Source organism: Pinus tabuliformis, chromosome 3_2 (assembly GCF_031772625.1).
Source record: "Pinus tabuliformis cultivar Carrire ecotype Pingquan chromosome 3_2, CPIR1, whole genome shotgun sequence".
NCBI classification, from domain to species: Eukaryota; Viridiplantae; Streptophyta; class Pinopsida; order Pinales; family Pinaceae; genus Pinus; species Pinus tabuliformis.
Genome location: NC_142302.1, coordinates 1223922337 through 1223941359, shown reverse-complemented (window position 1 = coordinate 1223941359; position 19023 = coordinate 1223922337). Strand labels below are relative to the sequence as shown.

General features: G+C 43.5%; 1 pseudogene; it reads right to left on the bottom strand.

The window, feature by feature from the left end:
- Positions 1 to 6443: 6443 nt before the first annotated feature.
- LOC149185151 (transcription factor MYC1 pseudogene) lies at positions 6444 to 18303 on the bottom strand (annotated as a pseudogene).
- Positions 18304 to 19023: the final 720 nt, after the last annotated feature.

The following is a 19023-nucleotide window of genomic DNA, read 5'->3' as shown; positions in this document are numbered from 1 at the left end:
TTAGGATTTGGATTGGGTTGGATGGGAAGTTGAGGACGAATAGGCTGATTACCAGGATGTACATTAGAGGTCAACTGGAGTTGCTGTTGTGGAATTGACTGGGGAAACTGCCCAAGAGGAGAAGGTCCTCACCAGTTAGAAGCCCATGAGGAACTTGAACTAGCTTGAGGAGCCCATTGCTGCCAAGGTGGAAACTGGTACTGGGGTCACATAGGTGGATAAGGCATGGACTGGGGACCCATGTTAAAATTACTAAAATATTGGGATGGATATGGAAACATACCGATTTCCCATTGATGGCTGAGGTTGCCATGGCTTTTTAGGTCCCATAAAGTACAACTGCTCCATCTCTTCACCTGTCCCTTGAAAAACTCCTTTCAATCCTGGCAAGGATGGACATGAACTTGTCACATGATTCAACTCACAGATTTCACACTCCTCTAAAGAGTTTAATGGGCATTCCCTTTGTGGGTGTTTCTTCCTGCACTTTAGGAAAAATATAGCCATAGTTCTTTCCAATTCTAGCTATTTCTGTTTTACCTGTAGCGTGTCTATTTGTTCAGACAGGGTACTCAGGATATTAGTCCTCAAGCTGTCTAGCAGATTTCCAATTTCTGCTTTTGTGACACCTCCACCAGATACTTTTGTTGACCGAATCCCTTGTTTATTCCTTGCAACTCCCCTTGAGCAATGGATGCACAACTCACAGATGGTGTTAAAGTTCTCCTTTGATATATCTCCCTTTCCGACTATATTTAACAATTCCAAAGAGTCCTCTCGAAAGGCCCAGAGAAGGATAATTTTCAAAATGTCCTTATCTAGGTCAGAGTGACCTGATCTCTGCAATGTGTATTTAAAGTGTTCCACACAGTCTTCCATATTTTCGTCCTCTTTCTGTGTAAACTTGAAAATTTCTTCCTTAATGTCCCATGATTTACAGTAATCTTGGTACTTCTCCAAGAAAGTAGTTTTCATCTCCTCCCATGTTGTGATAGTCCTTCCCCCAAGACCCATAAACCATCGCAGGGTTGTAGCAGGGAATATTTTCAATTTCTAAGCATCCATTATATAATCATATCCGACACACAATGTCAAATTCAAACAAAAACGTGTCAGGATCTTTTGAAGTAAGCCCATGAAAGCTAGGTAAAGTTGTTAAAGGAATGGGCTTTGTTGGTGTGCCAGTCCCAAGATCCCCAATTGGGAAGTCAATAGTGGAGGTTGTAGGTGCCATGAATATCCTCCAATACTCACTGGGGATTTCGATAGGCTCCGCAGGAAATGATGGAAGGGCTCTTATCACAAGGGTTTGAGTTGCCTTAACAACACTCCCTCTATCCTTTGGTGATAGAAATATCCCTACAATTTCTTCCCTTCTGTCACAGTGGCTTGACCCTTCAGACCTCCTCTCTGCAACCTCTTCTTCCCTACTGGAATGGGCCGGTTCCTCAGATGTTCTACTTGCAACTTCTTCTTCTTTTGCTATGAGCAACGGTACCCCTTTATCAAGTGTACTGCTGCTTGTCTCTTCGGCTGCTGGAAGGGTCTGCTATATCGAACCAGCAGGGGGTGCTGTGGACAACACTGGTTGATCTACAGTTTGTCCTTCTGATCTTGTCCGTATACCCGGCCTTACAGCAGCACGAGAAGATGCCTCTGATTCAGCTTTCGCTATGATTTGTTGGATATAAGTGTTCCTTCCCAAATCTTGTCCTCCCTTCTTTAGGGCTCTTCCTCTACCCCTTTTATAAGAATATCTGTTCATACAAGTTGATGTGATGAAAATGTCGATATCATCACAATGCTCAGGGCCTGGAGTAGGGCGTCAAAAGACCATTCCCTCCCCAGGACGAGAGATCAAGCAGAAATGAAAACAGCTTAAAGAAAAAAACCTAGGGTTTAGGGCCTGGAGTAGGGTGTCAAAGGACCCTTCCCTCCCCTGGAAAAGAACCCAAACAAAAGAAAAGAATACACACAAGGGAATCCAACACTCGGAACTTGAAGCAGGGCGTCAAAGGACCACTCCCTCCCTAGGACAAGAGATTGGGTTTTCCCAAAATCAAAACAAACAAGAATGCAAAAATAATTTAAACTCAGGGCCTGGAGTAGGGCGTCAAAAGACCATTCCCTTCCCAGGACGAGAGATCGGGCCTAAAAATGGGTACAAAAAAACAAAAGCAACAAAACCAAGAAATAACTATGCTCAGGACCTGGAACGGAGTGAGAAAACTCGTTCTCTCCCCAAGACGAGAGATTGACCCTCTGCTCGATACAAATCATGTCTTGCACCTTGTTAGCCTTCCCCGGCAACGACGCCAAAATGTTGGTGTCCAGGTATGAACAAATTCGTCAACCCTTTTCCTACATTAATTCATCAATTTGGGTGCGTACTTATTCCAAGTTAACGCGCAAGGTATATGTAGGAGCAAGATTACATTCTACATCAACCAAGGGTTCGTGGTTAAGAAACCAAAACATCGTTGTAACAGTAACAAAAATGGATTGCAGAACTTAAAAAGACATTCACAACAATCTAGGTAATATGCAACAACAATAAAGAAATAAATGTAACAAGTAAAACAACACACGAAAAGGACACATGCAACGCCTGGTCAACAGAGCGGGCCCAACTCTCTGATCAGGGCTATGTTTACTCACAACCGAAGATCGAACAACAAAGCGTTATATTTTATTAATCTGAAGAAAACTATTACAATACATCTCCTGGTATGGCTAACCTCCTCACACAGGAATGACCCATACTTTATACACTACAGGGGGTGATAACATCTTCCGCCAAAACCCAGAAACTACATGCCCAGAAATATACATCAGTTCAAAATAGCACTAGTGCCAAGAACGCGAGAACATAAATGATCCAAAACAGATTGGGAACAACTACAAGTTGGTTATGCTATTTTAGCACTGCTGAACGACTGTTGTGAATTGCATAACTGCTGCCATATGCTTGAAGATCAACACCTGTTCTCCTAAATCTACAAACATAACACATTTTAGTGGCTTGCATAGGTAAAACCCTCACAACTTTACTTCCTTAATTAAATATTCCAAGAGATAAAGAAAGGAGGGTCACCTAATAGATTTAGCATAATAGATACATGTTAATGGGTGTGAAAAGTATGAAAAGATGAGTGGAAATGTAAGGAAAAGGTAAGCAGATTTAGTGCCCAACACAGGCCTCCTCAATGACCTGCATAATCCGCTTGCTTTGATTGGTCGCCTCAGTCTCAGCGGCGATGGCAACGTTTCTCTATAGGGCCATCTGCTCGTTGTTGATCCACTATTCACTGGTCACTTGGAGGGCGCGGTGCTCACGGGCTCTCAGCTCCGCAATCACTCCATCCTGTAAGAGGTGGAGCACTTCACGCAGGAGCACTGCCAAGTTCAACCCTACTCCCTTTAGGGCACTAACAGTGGGCCTGTCATCCTCATTTTATATGGTCAGTGCTCCATCAGGCAACACTATCACACTGGAAGCCGTCGCGTGCAGCATATCGGTAGCCTCTGAAGTGCTAATAGCTAGGCTGGTAGATATTGTGCCAACCTGCAACGAATAGGTCTACAACTCCTGCAACCCTATCTGTATAACCCCCAAGATGATCTGTTGTTGCTGTTCAAATTGTTGTAGGGCCTCCGCGGTGACATCCCTCATTGTGTCACCGATAAAATGCAAGTGATGTTGTTAAATTTGCAACTAGGGACAAACTCCATGTGGGTCAACTTATTTATGGCAGCTGATATTTTTATTGGATCCCTCTCATTGAGAGGTGTAGGATTGATATAAAGATCATCCAATTATGATAAGTATTTATGGAGATATGAATTTATTTTGATTATGGATTTATCATCTAGCCGACCAGCAACGGCTCAGAAGCCCAAAAGACATGGCTATTCATCACCTACGTTTTAGTATAAATTGAAGAGGACTTGAGGTCATTTGGGCATGCACATTCTTCATGTGCTCTCCTCTCCACGTCTTGGGTTTTTGGAGAAGGAGAGACACTAATGAAGGATGCCCTAAGATGATGCCCTAATGGAGAACGTTGTCATAACAACGCAGGATCTGGCAGCGTGGTTTAAGGATCTATATGCAGTCGTGAAGGAATAAAATACGTTGCTCATCAAAGACCTAGCCGCAGTCAATAACCATATCACGCAGGCCCTAGATCTGGCAGCGTAGTTTAAGAGATACGTGGACATATATATACGCAGTCATTCTGGCAGCGCAGTGGAGACATATATGTACGCATCAACAGAAGTCATAATCCCGCAGACATTGAAGACATCCACGCAGTTCCTATACGCTGAGCAGGCAATCTATACGCTGGAATGAAGGACCTTATCCACGCAGTCCATACGCTGTAATGAAGGCTATATATACGCACAGTATGGTAACCTTATCCACGCAGATTATACGCTGGAATGAAGGACCTTATCCACGCAGTCCATACGCTGTCATAAAGGCAATATATACACACAGCATGATAACATTATACGCTGTCCATGGAAACCTTTATACATGTTGGACACCTAATCCTAAATGGGTTAGTGTGGAAGCTGAATAGACTAAGTAGTCCAAGAGACCTTGGGATGTGAAACCCAACGGTCACAACAATGTACTATAAATGTATATATCTTGTTAATAAAAATTGTATTGCATGTTTTATCTTTCATATCTCTCTTGCTGTCCATGTGTGTTTAACATGGTATCAGAGCAGGCGTATTCCTGCCCTGCATAATTAATATGAGCCACTTGTTTTCTGTGGCCTTTCTTACCTGCAAGTCATGTACATTCATATAATTGTCAGTGCTGCTATTATGGATGTAACGTACATTCCAGCAATCTGAAAATAGAGGCCTGGGTATTTTAAGAGTCTGTCAACTCTGCAAAACTTGCCTGCCTTCTCAGTCTAACGCTCAGCCTATCGCTCTCCCCATCGGTTCCGCTGGTCGCTCTGGGCTAACTGTTCTGACGCCTCTGTCATCAACGCCTCTGTCACCACTGCGCTCTGTCCATAACGCTCTATAACGCATCTGTCTCTCATAAGTCGAAGCTTGTCTCTGACCGCATGGAAACTGAATAGTCGAGGTTCGAATCTCCATCAATGCTGCTCTGACATCAATGCTGGTTGAAACGCTGTGTTATGGTATTGGTATTGATGCATTTAACTGTATTGTGTTTACTGCATTATTGTATGCGCTGAATTGAAATGAAAACACTGTTGGATTGACTGTGTATTCGTGTTGAGAATTTTCACCTTTCCTAGTTGTTTCTGCATTGGTTCTTTGCGGGTTTCTTACAGTTGCTGGTCGTGTGGGAGTTAACCGTCATGAATCGTCCATTGTAGAGTTGTTTGAGAGACACACTCTCTGAAACAGATATATAAATATTATCACTGCCTAGCATATACTAACAATGTAAATGGGCGTCGCCTTGTTAGATATTTTGGAGATATTTTCTTACAGAGGTTTCTAACAACATCAGTGCTTGTAATAATCTCCATTTGCTGCAGAATCACCTTGACAGCCGAAAGTACAACTGCACAGTCGGCATGCTGAAGACGAGGAGTTACACGTTCAACAATTTTCTCTGCATCTCGGGCATCACTTGCCTTGTATTTTGAAAGAGCATCTAGTATAAACACTTGACCCCATTTAGTGCATTCATTGAGTGCTGCCAAAAGTTTAAAAAGTGTGTCACTAGTAATTTCAAATATTGCTCTACTACTGTTTTCTTGGATCTCTGCCAGTGCTGCCACGACATTCGCTACAACCATGGGATTGCTGTCTGAAATCAAGTCCTTAAGAGTCTCTAGAAACCCTCTATCCTCCACCAGTTCAGCATTAATATCATAAAGTTTAGCAACACATATAGCAGCCGTCTTTCGCACATAAGGATCATCATCCTTGAGGCATCTTTGTAGCGGATCACACAAATATCTGTGTTTTTGTCAACCCGAATACAACCCATTGTTCGTACAGCAGTATACACTGTATAATATTAATTTTGCTGAATACACTGTATGATTTGTTGCGTTGGTGTATTTGAAGACTGGTATGCGTGGTTATTTTGGTTATAATAATTGATATGCGTGGAGGTGTGGAGACTAACCGTGACTCTTCTTTCACATATATATACACTTGTGTTGCGATACGTTGCTCTCGGCGCTGAAATGAATCGATAGTTCGTGACCTGTGTTGCGATACCTATGGTTCATTTGAAGTGGTGGAACAGTTTGCAGTATATACACGATCTCCTTGATCGTATAGCCAAAAATCTTGTATATAATATGTTGTTCAATATATATTGAAAAGACGGTATAATTTTCGAGATCATTCTTCAACCGTGACCCGAGGCCCCTGTTTGATGATGTATGGACAACACACAGGTGGGAGAGAACTCACTCTTCGTTGATATCTGGCTACTTAAATTTTGGATCTGATAATTTCTTCAAGAGAACGGCATTGAGCTGTTCTTCTGTATATAAACTACTTGGTAACTTGACAATCACGTTTTGAAGCATTAACTCGTCCACTGTTGAGACACTAGCATGATGAACTTCAAGATCTAGGTCTTGCAGTGATGTCATCAATCTGGCTGCCGGATGATTCTTCTTAGCAGACTGAATTCTGATCATGGCTTCTGGACCAAGGATTCGAACTTCCAAATCTAGCGCAGAACATTCCTTTGTGCCAAATCTTTTGACATCAGGCTTTTGAGATGAACCAGACTGGTCCTTGATGAATCCCAAATTGGTACCAGAGAAAGCAGAGTGAGAATTCCTTCTTGGTAACTTCTATTTGGGCTTGAAGCTCCTTCTTCTCAGCTTCAATCTCTTGAACTCTGCTTTGAAGTTCATTAATATAGGACACGACATCCCCAAGTAATGAAGCTTTATCCATCTTTGACACATTTGGTACCACAGCACGAAGTGCATCCTGCGACCGGAGGTACCGAAATCAAGCAGCAGAGAAACACGACCTTTCTTCAGCCTGGACGTTCATGATTTAACACTCCAGTGAGGCGTTGTCTTGTGTGTCAAATTACACACTTCAGAAAAAGCGTTGGAAAATAGCAATTCGAATTGCATCAAGGAAGTAGTTTTGACCACTGGACTGTGCATTATATTTGGATGGCATTATGGATGAGGTGTTTTACATAAGTCTGTATATTGGGCTGATATAGTTTTTATGGCCGTGTGTTGTTTCCTTTTTTGATATGTTTTAATGGTGCGTTGATTGTCATTTTGAGCTCTAACCTATAGAGACAACACAGAAACCCTAACAAGTGACATCACTTTGACATTGCTTGATATCTGATATTTACCTTCCAGCACGTGTTTCTCTATCCCATCGATTTGTTATTAGCAGTCGGAGGAGTCAAGTTTCCAACATTAGTGAAAGAGGATGGGATAGCTTGAAGCTGGTAGAATAAGGTGATTATTTGAGACAATGGACAAATGAACATTATCTGAACTGTATTGTCAGCTTGAACTCTTCCAATGTACTTATTGTTTGTTGGCATACAATAGAGGAATTTATTTGACAGCCGGACATAAAGGAGAATCAATTTTCAAGGAAATATTTATTTCTTGCAAAGGATTATCAATTGAGTAGATTTCCCTCTTATCATCGGGCACATTTAATTTTGAAGAATATTGCATTATTAGCAATTTTCCTTTACAAGTACATTTGTGATCATTTGTTGACTTGAGTTGTTTAAATAATGACAAAAATTCATCGATTATTGGAGTTATTGAGAACTCTAATCGTATCAACTGCTGACAACACAGTGCAAATCAGGAAAGACACTCTCTATGACATTCAGACATGCCTGCATAATGTACAGGAAAATATTGAATTTTTGCAGCTTGAATCTCAGCTACAGCAAGAAGAATTAAAACAGAGGGGTCATTCTGAACATGTTTCTATTCAGAACACTGAGACTGCAACCCATCAGAAGCAAGTCAATAATGTTAAAGTTGATTCAGATTTAGTACCCAATAAAGTAGCAGCTGTACATGCAGATGCAGAAACTCAATCTGCACTCCCCAAGCCCATCGTCAGACCTTGGGAACAACTTGTCCACAACAAGCACAGAACTGGTCTTGGATATGACAAGGACTTGTCCTTTCATATTCCAGACTACTCAAAGCCCATTCACTTTCAGAGTGCTGGATTAATTCATGACAGTTCACTTGCTCCTCATGATAGTTCAGCTTCAGCTGTTCCAGACTCTGCCCCTCTTCCATAGCAGCAGCAACAACAACAACAACAAATTGTAAAATGCCAACACTGTGACCGAGTTGGCCATCTGAAAGATCACTGTTTTGATCTTCATCCATGTAAGCACTGTCATAAAACCAGCCATTCTTCACACAGATGCTTCAGAAACAAACGTCTTGCAAGAACAAAGATTCATCTTGGATGGATCGCTTCTTGGCAATGGGCATCAACAGCCAAAAAGATATTCCAAACACATGTTAGAACTTGTTCCAGAGTATTGAACAGTCTTGCAGTTGAGTTTTCTCCATCATCTCACCTTGTATCTGACAGGGGGGGAAATGATGGTCATCTACAAGCTTCAAAGCCACATCAAGTGAGCCTGAGCCACAACCTGCCACACTAGTTTCAGAGTTGTAGCCAGAGACTAAGATGCCCGTGAACATGCCTTCAGTTGGTAGTCTGGGATACTTCCTCTAGCAGAAGACTTCAGCTTCTTGCCAGTTTTGGAAGAATTCCAGGAACACAATTGAGAACACTTCCTCTAGCAGAAGACTCCAGCTTCTTGCCGGTTTTGAAAGAGTTCCAGGAATTGCATTAAGCATTCCAGAGTTGTTGGTCATCCTTAAACCATCACAGGTTGAGACTTCCCTTTTCAGGTTGAAGTTCTCCCTTTTATGCGGGGTGAGACCTCCCTTTCATGGTTGAAGGTTTCCCTCTTTAAAACAATAGGATAACTTCCTCTAGCAGAAGACTTTAGCTTCTTGCCAATTTTGGAAGAGTTCTGGGAACTGCACTAAGCGTTCCAGTGTTGGTGGTCATCCTTAAACCACTGCCATTTATACCAACATTTCATAGAGCACATTCAGCCTAGTGCTGCCATGCATTTTTTGCACATTTTGTATTATAGCTCTCTTCTTGGACTCATACATAACCCTTCAGATTAAGGGGGGGAATGTTGGACACCTAATCCCAAATGGGTTAGTGTGGAAGCTGAATAGACTAAGTAGTCCAAGAGACCTTGGGATGTGAAACCCAACAGTCACAATAATGTACTATAAATGTATATCTCTTGTTAATAAAAATTGTATTGCATGTTTTATCTTTCATATCTCTCTTGCTGTCCATGTGTGTTTAACAATACACAGTTAATGAAGCCACAGTAAAAACCTATGCGCAGTCACGCAGATAGTCATATGAACTTGGATACTTCTGATGTTTTGAAGAGTAGTTACAAGATAAATGTCGGAACTCTATCCACTATAATAATCATACCGTTAAGGGAATGAAGCAGCTATGGAGCCGGAGTCAAGGTTGTCAAAGACGCAGTCATATATGATATGAGACACGCAGTCATCGTGATGCCCTAATCACTAGAGAATCCTTTCACGCAGTTAATATACATAGGGTAGAGACACGCAGTCAACATGATACCGTAATCACTGTCAAAGTGAGGTAGCCGCAGATCATATGTGAAGGAGCCACAGACTCAGCATACTTGTGTGTATCCTCGAATGAAGAAAGCAGGATGTATGTGATCTGGGCACATCTATCTCAGATAGATGAGGCATAAATAACTTCGGTTAAGGACACAATGTATGAATCATCCTTGGTTTGTCAAAACTCAATAAAGATCACGTTGATAGCATCATAACAGTAATGTGGATTTATGCTAATTCAGTAAATCTACATGATGATGGAAATCCTTGGTGGCATACCTGTAGTATCCCTATCACAATGAACAACATTCATAGAACTATAATAAATATTATGTTAGAACTTACTGTCCTAACATAACTCAGATCGATGATAGTCTGAGATCCTTGGTATACTAGTAAAAAAGACACAGTCTCAACATAATGAGAATGATTAACAGTCTCAGATCATGATGATGGAAGATGCAGCATAATGGGCAGCATGATGACAAGAGAAAGCAACTCAGACATCAAGGTCCAGCGCTGTGATAGTACAACATGGTGCAGTGGAGCAGCAAATGGACTAGATGCAAGACTATGATAGGTGAAGCCATCACCTTAGAGAATCAGTTGAAGCAGAATGTCTTCAACTGATCTCATCATTATACGAAATGATCTATGCTAGATCTAGATAAGTCAAAGTGTTGACTTCTGTTGTAAATATACTATCTCTCTCTCTCTTTCTCTGCTGAACTTTGAGGAACATAAAAGAAGAATTGATCAAGGGTTTCCCCACACATTGTGGGCTTTGTCCCTGGCTAGCGCCACATCTTGTGTCCTCTTGTCTTGGCTTGACTTTTGCGATTTATATTTATGTTCTATCTGCAGTTTATCTTAATGCTGATGTGATTGCTAACTGTGAAAATTTAAATAAATTCCTCTAGCATAGAACATACCTAAAAATAACAAGGTATTGGAGCTGAGGTGAAGACAATGCCCAAGCAAGAGTGAAACAAAAATCATCGAAGACAGATGGGACAAGACAGAAGGATCAATGGGTTCCTCATAATTCACCTAAAGTGAAGTCGAAGCAGAGAATTATCAGAATGATGCAGCGGAAGTTTCTGATGACCTACCTAAAGACCACTTCACTGGGAAGTTCGGATCTAAGGGTAGAAGGAAAGGTAGATGTCTTGATGATAAGTTTGGCCCTTATGCGAAGGAGTGTTCGAATGGCAGAGATGCAGGTCATCAAGGAAACGAATGACTCTTCAAAGCAAGGAACCCCAGGAATGGAAGTCGAAGGTTTTAAGGTGGCATTCATCAATGGAAAGGTACGTGTTCGAAAATAGAATTTTCAAAGATGCTTTTGATTTCAGGGTTGTATTAAGTTACAGGAAGTCCACTGGGGACCATGTCCATTAACACAGCACCGGAGGTCTGTAAGTCAGATGGTGACAGGGAAGCCTGAATTCAAAAAGAGCATGAAAGTACATGTCTGAGATGTACGAAAGGAAAATCCTACAAGGGGACCATTCCCCTCATGTAGCAGGTCCACATGTTTGAAACAACCTGTGGAGTTTGAGATTCATGAACAGGAATCTCATGTATATAGGTGGAAGAAAGCCCTCTATGGCTTGAAGCAAAACACCCCGGGCATAGTATGAGAGGACTGATAGCTGTTTGATGAAGCTGAGATTCACTAAGGAGTGAAACCGATCCAAACCATTATCCAAAGGTTGTGGATGATAGACCTCTCATACCGACACCTTACGCGGATAGACTATTTCTAACAGTTGCAGACCCTCTCATTTGCAGAAGTAAGAGGGAGTTGGATTCCAGAGATATGTTTTGCAGTTAGCACGGGGAGCTCATATTTGGTTGAGCCTCACTGGATTGGTGCCAAGAATCTTCTGAGATGTCTTCAAGGTACAGTCTCTCATGGATTGATATACACTGCCTGAGATATGAAACTGCATGATTATTCGAATGCTGATTGGGCAGTCAGTGTGGAGGATCACTGGAGCACTTCTCAGTGTTGTTCCTCTTTGGATTCTACTTCGATATCATGGATAAGCAGGAAGCAGAAGTCGGTTGTTATAAGCACCGCCGAGATCGGATACATATCTACGAGTATGATCTCGTATGAAGCTGCCTGGTTGGGGAAGCTCCTCAGTGAGCTGTTTGTACACATGATGAATACCACTGTGATTCTCCGTAACAACCAGAGGTGGGATTCGATTATTGAGGAATCCCATATTCGATGATTGCTCCAGCAGATAGACATCAGATACTACCTTACCCAGGATATGGTAAGTCGATGAGCAAGGAGGCTCCATCACACTGAGATGATGTACAGGTCGCTAAAGCCCCAGGGGAAAGATCAAATCTGTGATTTTCCAGAATGACTTGGAGTCGTCAAGAGACCCTTGTACAAGGGTCCTGCATGTTGCACATATTGAACTTTGGGAGCTCTGGGGGCTTGCGGTTCTTACTGGAGAAATATACGACCATAGGGTGACTCACCCTCCCTGGTGATGCGCACTGGGACAAGATGATTTGCTCTCTTGTGGGACAAGATGATTCGCTCTCTTGTGGAACAGGATGATTCGCTCTCCTGTGTAGCAGGATGATTAGTTCTCCTGTGAGGCCTGGATTGATGTGTTCTCCATGGCGATTGTAGCAGGATTGATGTGTTCTCCTGTGAGGCCTGGATTGATGTGTTCTCCATGGCGATTGTAGCAGGATTGATGTGTTCTCCTGTGAGGCCTGGATTGATGTGTTCTCCATGGCGGCCTGGTGGTGGGCTCTGGTATTGCAGCAATAATGCTGCAACTCCTGGGACTCCCGTCTTTACTTTTATCAACCCGGTAGTTCGTAACAAACTTGGAAGCGACGATGCTGTATGCACAAGTACTAGCTCTTGTCGCAGCTGTCACTTGGTCAGCTGGCACAAGTCCGCTAGGAGCTTAAACCAACTTCTATGAGCTCTTAGAAGAAGCTTTTTAATTGCTGGATGAAAGCTAACTCGAAGGAAGCTAATCTATTTGCGAAAATAGATTGAAAAACTGAAGGAAAACGCAAACCCTAGCAAACCCTAATTCTACCAGCTAGTCCTACTGATGCAAAGGAGAGAATGAAAACTACTGAAAGAGATGCCATTACTTCTATGAAGGTAAAATACATGTGTCTAGACTACCTCTATTTGAAGAAAACATCTTTTTGTATTTTTGATTAAGTCGTCAGTTTCATCATGCATATGCTTTCACTGTTCTTTGACTGTGCAGGGGTGGATCAATGAGGAGAAATGCTTGAAAGAGGTCGAGAAGGTTCAGAGAGGGTCTAAGGAGTCCCTAACACCCTTCCAGAGAGTTTCACAAAGTTTGGCTATCAAGAAACCTCATTTGTGAGCTTCTACAGGAAGTCTGCAAGGGTTCTACAGGATGTTCAGGAATTTCTACAGGATGTTCAGAAATTTCTACAGGATGTTTAAAAATTGGTTTTGGAGGATGGGTGAGTGAGGGAAGATGCATGAATGGATGTGAAGGTAGGATAGGGGTCTGAATTGGCCCAGGGACTGGTGGATGGAGTGGTGAGAAGGTGTAGATGGCTAAATTGGCTCAAAGAAGGCTGAAACAATGATTGCACAAAAAGGTAGGGTTATGTGGGCAAGAGGACAGATGTGAGACGAGGAACCTAGCTAGGAGATGGAGCAGATGGCTCTGATGAAGCTTAGGTGGATGAACGAGGGGTAGAGATTCTCTACACCGTACACATTCAACTGAATCAACAAAGTCTGGCAAGTATTCAAAGTCCTAGCTAATCTAATCTAACTAAAAATAAAGTGAATGAACAACAACTTTATTTGAAAGAGAACCATGTATATCAACTATGCAATGAAACATTTCAGAGATCTGAACACATAACCAACTTCTGCAAATGAAATCAGTACACTAAGGATTGCATGGTAAAGCAAACTAGTGTTTTTGTTTGGGACAACACGGTTACTTCAATTCCAGCCCCTGATCCAATAAGGAAGAGGTGAAACCAAAAGTGTTTGTTGACCCTTTTTTGGAGCCTTTTTCCTGTTATTATCCTACCAATCTATTCTAAAAATATGAAGCATTCTATTCATAAACAGTGACCTAGTTAATCCACACAACTTAATCTGCCTAACAGAAATACGTTTGCAAATCCACAAAAGGAAAACAACGATGCTTAAAGGAAAGATAACAGTACATAAAGAAGGCCCTAGGCTCTCAGGTTGGGCCCAACCCTGAGAGCTATGGCTCCTATAGAAAAATCAGAGTTGATATGAAATAGGACTGCTTATCATTATCAAAAAATAGTCATCAGTCAAGAGTTATGCCAAAGTGGCTACAAGAAAACGAGCTAAAGCTGACAGCACTGTAGTGCAAAAATATGCAATGGTTTCAAAAAGTCCCTTACAAAGGCTGAGCCCTTATCATTTATACACCACGAGGGCCCTAGTAGGCCTCCTAAATCTAGGGGACTTGGCTATCCAACTGTTAGTAGACAGTCCCTTTTCCAAAATCTGCTTGGCTGCCTTCAAGATCCGGATTCGGTGGCCTGTGAGCTCGGAGTTTGGGGGTGAAGATCCCGAGGAAGGGCTATTTAATGTCATAGACAACCCCCCTTCCTCACCTCAAGCTTGGCTGTCTTCTAGCCCATGATTGCTCGGTTTTTCTCCAACATGCATCAAAAAACCTGAAATAAGCACGTGTTAGCCACCTAGGAAGAGTGACCACCCTTATTCGTACAAATGACATAAACATACTAAAAAATAATGCATAAGCTATGAAAAATGGAGGATTGAACAAGGACTGAACAAGGATAATTAGGAAAAATGAGCCCAATAAGTTACCCAATTTGGGGCTCATCATCACCCCCCTGCTAAAAGGGTTGCTCATCATCGAGAAACTAGTCGAGCTCCTCGTCCTTAATTTCTTTGATCGCCTCCCTCACATCCCAGGCTTCTGAAGTAGTGTCCTCTTCACTGTCATGGAATCCAGCCTTCCTTTCCACCTCTTCCCACTGCTTATGCTCTTCTTCTTCTGTGCCTCCTTCTAACAATCCCAAAAGCAAAGGGGGACTTAACTTGAGGCCTATCCAGCTGGCCTGGAGGTTCTGCATAGACTTTTTGTAGAGAGGCACTCGTGCCAAGGCCTCCCTCATTCTAGTTGGAGTGTGGTATTCCCTGATTTTGAGGCTGTCGGACAATGTGTTCCACCTACGAGTGCAAGCATGAACACAGTTGTCCCCCAATAGTCGCTCCATATCCTCAAAGTGTGCTATGGCCTGAGCCTGCCGATCCATGTACTCTACCAGAACCTGAGAGTTGGTTGCTAGGTGCTGGTGGGCGGATATCAATGCTGTGGGGTCCCCTGGTTCTGCTCTAATCAACAGTGGTTCTCGTAATTCTCGGTTCATGACATTTCTGACCTCTGCCGCTCTCTTTCCTTCGTGGTTTAGCCATGAGGTCATTGCCATCAGCTGCATGTCCCCTACTGCTGTGTTGGGGTCCCATGAGGTTATATTTGGAAGGGCCAAATTATGAAGGTAGAACTCTGATAGCTTGGCCTTGTCTTCCGATGAACCGCTGTTACATAAATCCATGAACTGCTGGGGGTTTTGGATTTGGGAGATACCCCTCTGTGCCAACGTGTTGATTTGGAATTGCAGCCACTGATCCCTGAGGTATAGGCCATAGGATTTGGCCGGCTGCCTACATTGCAGAGCTTCTGTTTCCCAACTGGCCATGCAGGCTAGTTGTGCCTCCTTTTCTTGCATCTGCTGTTTTAGAGATTGTATCTCTAGGCCTACTTGCAATTCCCTTTCCTGTAGTTGTCGGTTTAGTGCCTCAAGTTCAGCTTGCATTCCTTCTTTTCCCTGAGGCTCTTTTGTGGTGTCCTTGGCTGCTGTGTCCTCTTCTTTCCTCTGTCCTTGTAGTTGTAGCTGCTGTCTAAGCAGCTCATTCTCTTCTCGTAGCTTAGCCTGTTGGGAGATTTCCACATGCCATACTCTTGCCAACTCTCTTTGGGTCTCCTTGAGCTTTTCCTCTAGAGGGCCTATGTCTTCCACCCCCTTGGATTTAGCGATCTTCATCCAAGTGTGGGTCCGTACTCTTTCTTCCTCTAGTGCTAGGAAAAGTGGCACTGTGAATTTTTGAGGAATGATTTTCCCAGCCTCTAAGAAGTTATAATAAGAGCCAAGGCTGGGCTGGGGGCTAGGTTCCATAATGTGCTCGACCACTTCTTCCTTCTGTGATGATTTGGCTACCTCACCCTCCATTTCTTCGGTCTCCTTCTATCTAGCCAATGTTTCCTGTAGAATAGTTTCAGCATCCTGTAGAGAGGTTTTTGTGTCCAACCTTTCCATTCTCTCCCTCCAGGTGGACGTCTTCGGGCTTCCCCGCTCATAAGTGATGGATGCCTTGGAGGGGGACCTCTCCTTTGGTGTGGTAGGGGTGTCTACAATGGTAATTGGTTCTTTGGATGGAGGTTGGGGTCTGCCGGTTTTAATTCTTACACTTCTTCTTGCCTTAAAGTACAGGGGAGGCTCCCTCTTTCGCTTTTCCTTCTGCTTGGGAGAGGTGCTTAGGGTGGCCAGCACAACTGTTGCCTCCCTAGCTAGAATCTCGGCCGATTTCTCCTTCTGCTGCCCTTTCTTCAGACTTCCTGTAGAAATGCCTGTAGTGGCTGGTTTCTGGCTTCCTGTAGAAGCAGTTTTTGGACTTCCTGTAGAAATGGCCTTCTGGCTTCTTGTAGAACCAGTTGGCACTATTTTAGCTTGCTTTGCTGAGGGTGCTTTTTCCTTTAGCTTGGCTGAGGCTGCCTTAGGGGTGCCTTCTCTGGCTTGGACTTTCTTGATCCTTTCTGCCCTGCTCTGCAATCTTTTCTCCCTGGGTGTTTGTGTTATTTCACCACCCACTGTTTTGGCCTCAGCAGCTTGGCCTTTTTCTCGTGGCTCTTTCTGCTCTTTCTTTGGTGGTTTGCCTGGGGTTTCTTGACCTTTAGCTTTCCTTTTTGCCTCGGTGTGCTCCTTCTCCTCGCTACTGGAGGAAGTGAGTTCCTCGGCCAAAATTCGGATGTCATCATCCTTAGACATATTTCGAAAGATTTCCTAGGAGAGAGGGACAGTGTAAGTATGGAGTGCATCTTCCACGAGGAGCTTGATAATCCCATGATGGGCCAGCTGGTCTGGTGTCCCCTCCCTCAGCTTTGTGGCACACTCAATCAAGGATTGTAGGAGGAAGTAGGGGATGCTCAATTTTTTTTCTGAGGGCAGATCCAGTTGGTGCCTGAGTTCTGTTAGCAAACGGAAATGATAACCATATACGATGCTGAATCGCCCCTCAAAGGTAATATACTTCATAATTTGGAGGCTGACTTCGCTCCAAAATGGCTGTAGGCTGGTTCTTCGGACCCCATTCTTGTCCTCTGAAAATTGTTCCTCTGGCAAGAAGAACTCCTTTTTAGCCTTTTGACCCAATTTTCTCTCCTCCTTATCCCAGGGTACCCCCATCGGTAGATCAGTGACTCTACTAATGAGCTGCGGGGTGAGTCTTAGGGTCAATCCTCTGAAGTTGACAATGGCTAGTGTCTTCGATTTCGGCTTCAGGGACCTTAGGAATTCTTCTGTAATTTCATCATCGTGACCTTGAAGTTTGTCACAGAATGTCATCCAGTGTGCACGGGAAAATAAGTCTACCACCTCAGGGGTTTCTCGGAGTTTCTTAGAGTCCGAGGGTTACTTTCGGATAAACCCTCCAGGCATGGTGAAAAAGACTCCGTTTTTGCTTGCGCTTTGAGCAGAAAGGGAATCCCAGGTGTGTTTCCTTCTCAGAGCGTTAAAAATGGTATCTGCAGGCCTCTTCGTATCAATTCCTCTGTTTTGAAACCTGACTGCTCGTGTACAGAAGGACGACTCGGAATTTTTCTAAACAGAGTGCAGGGCTATGTTTCCAACATACACACAATCATATAAAATTCACAGTTTTTCCATCGGTTAGCCTTGACAGTGTCTCACTTCTCTATAGGAGGAATTTAACTCAGGACTTCATGGAGAAAATCTTGGACGCAAACCGCGAAGACAATTTCATGCAACGATAAGTAAACTGCTTTTGGATTCGCAGACAGACTTGCTTTTAAATTTTTCTCTACCCCAGCATGTCGAATTCACCACCTTTTGAACTATTTTGCATGGGAAAGGTATGTTCGGGCCTACCTCTCTGAGAATTTCCACCCTTGACGTGAACAGTCCAAGCTTCTTCGTAATGCCGGGCTTCCTGTAGCGCACCTTCCTGTAGAAAGCTTTCCCGGCTTCTGGAGGACGTTACGGTGGTTCTAGATGAGTCTGAGCTGCGGAAGGATGTTGGAACAGACTGAGAAGCTCGGGCTAACAACTTGCAGAGGAGGAGGACGCGTACTCGGCTGCAAAAACGGTTGCAAGTGCGAATGACAGCAGTTTACCGTGAGTTATTCGACTGGCCAATTTGAAATGCTGCGGAATTCATGGCGCGGGGGTGAGCTGTCCAGGCCGATCCGTTGGCCGACGTCACAGCCATCATTCCTCGGCGTGTCTCTGACTGCCGAATCCTTCCCTCTGCATTCACCGCTGCCATTTCTGTCATACTGCCGATTCTCCCCGACTAGACACTTCCCACGTGTCAACTGCCCGTCTTTTTGGCATAACCAAGCCCATTCGGATCCTACGAGGCCATCTAACTGGCTGTGGGTGGCGAGTTGAATGGCCACCAACCTTGTTCAATCCACCCATTCTCACAGTCATGCAAATTTTAGAGTATAGTTCATGTAATTCGATGAATAAGGTTAGGCACTTACCTGTGCGGCCGTGGATTATTTTCTCAGGCTTCAGGATGAGGAATGTTGGATTTGCTTGCTGCTGCTTCGCGCACGGGTGCTGGAGCTCCTCTTCCATTGGCTGATGCTAGTTCCAAGACTTTGAGACCCGACTCTCTGGTGGTGAATACTGCATGCACCGGCTTCGTTTGATGTGAGCTGCTAGTGTCTCCATGGTATGTGCTCCAGCCGGATCAGCTGCTACATGATTCCTGTAGGACATCCTGTAGCCGTTTCTCCTCCTGGGGTGCATGCTGAAACAAACAAATTTGCGTTCACAGATGAAGGGTCCTGAGGGTGCCTTGACAGGTAAAGTGTGCAGGCCTCTACATGCTTTATTTTTCACTTGAAAAAAAAGAAATTTTTATCTGAGAAAACAGGGATCTGGTATGACTGTGCAGGTATATTCAACCAGATGGTGGCAATGGTGGTGAAAGGAGATGAAACAAGTGGAGGATGGAAGAAAGGAGTGGTTGCATGCC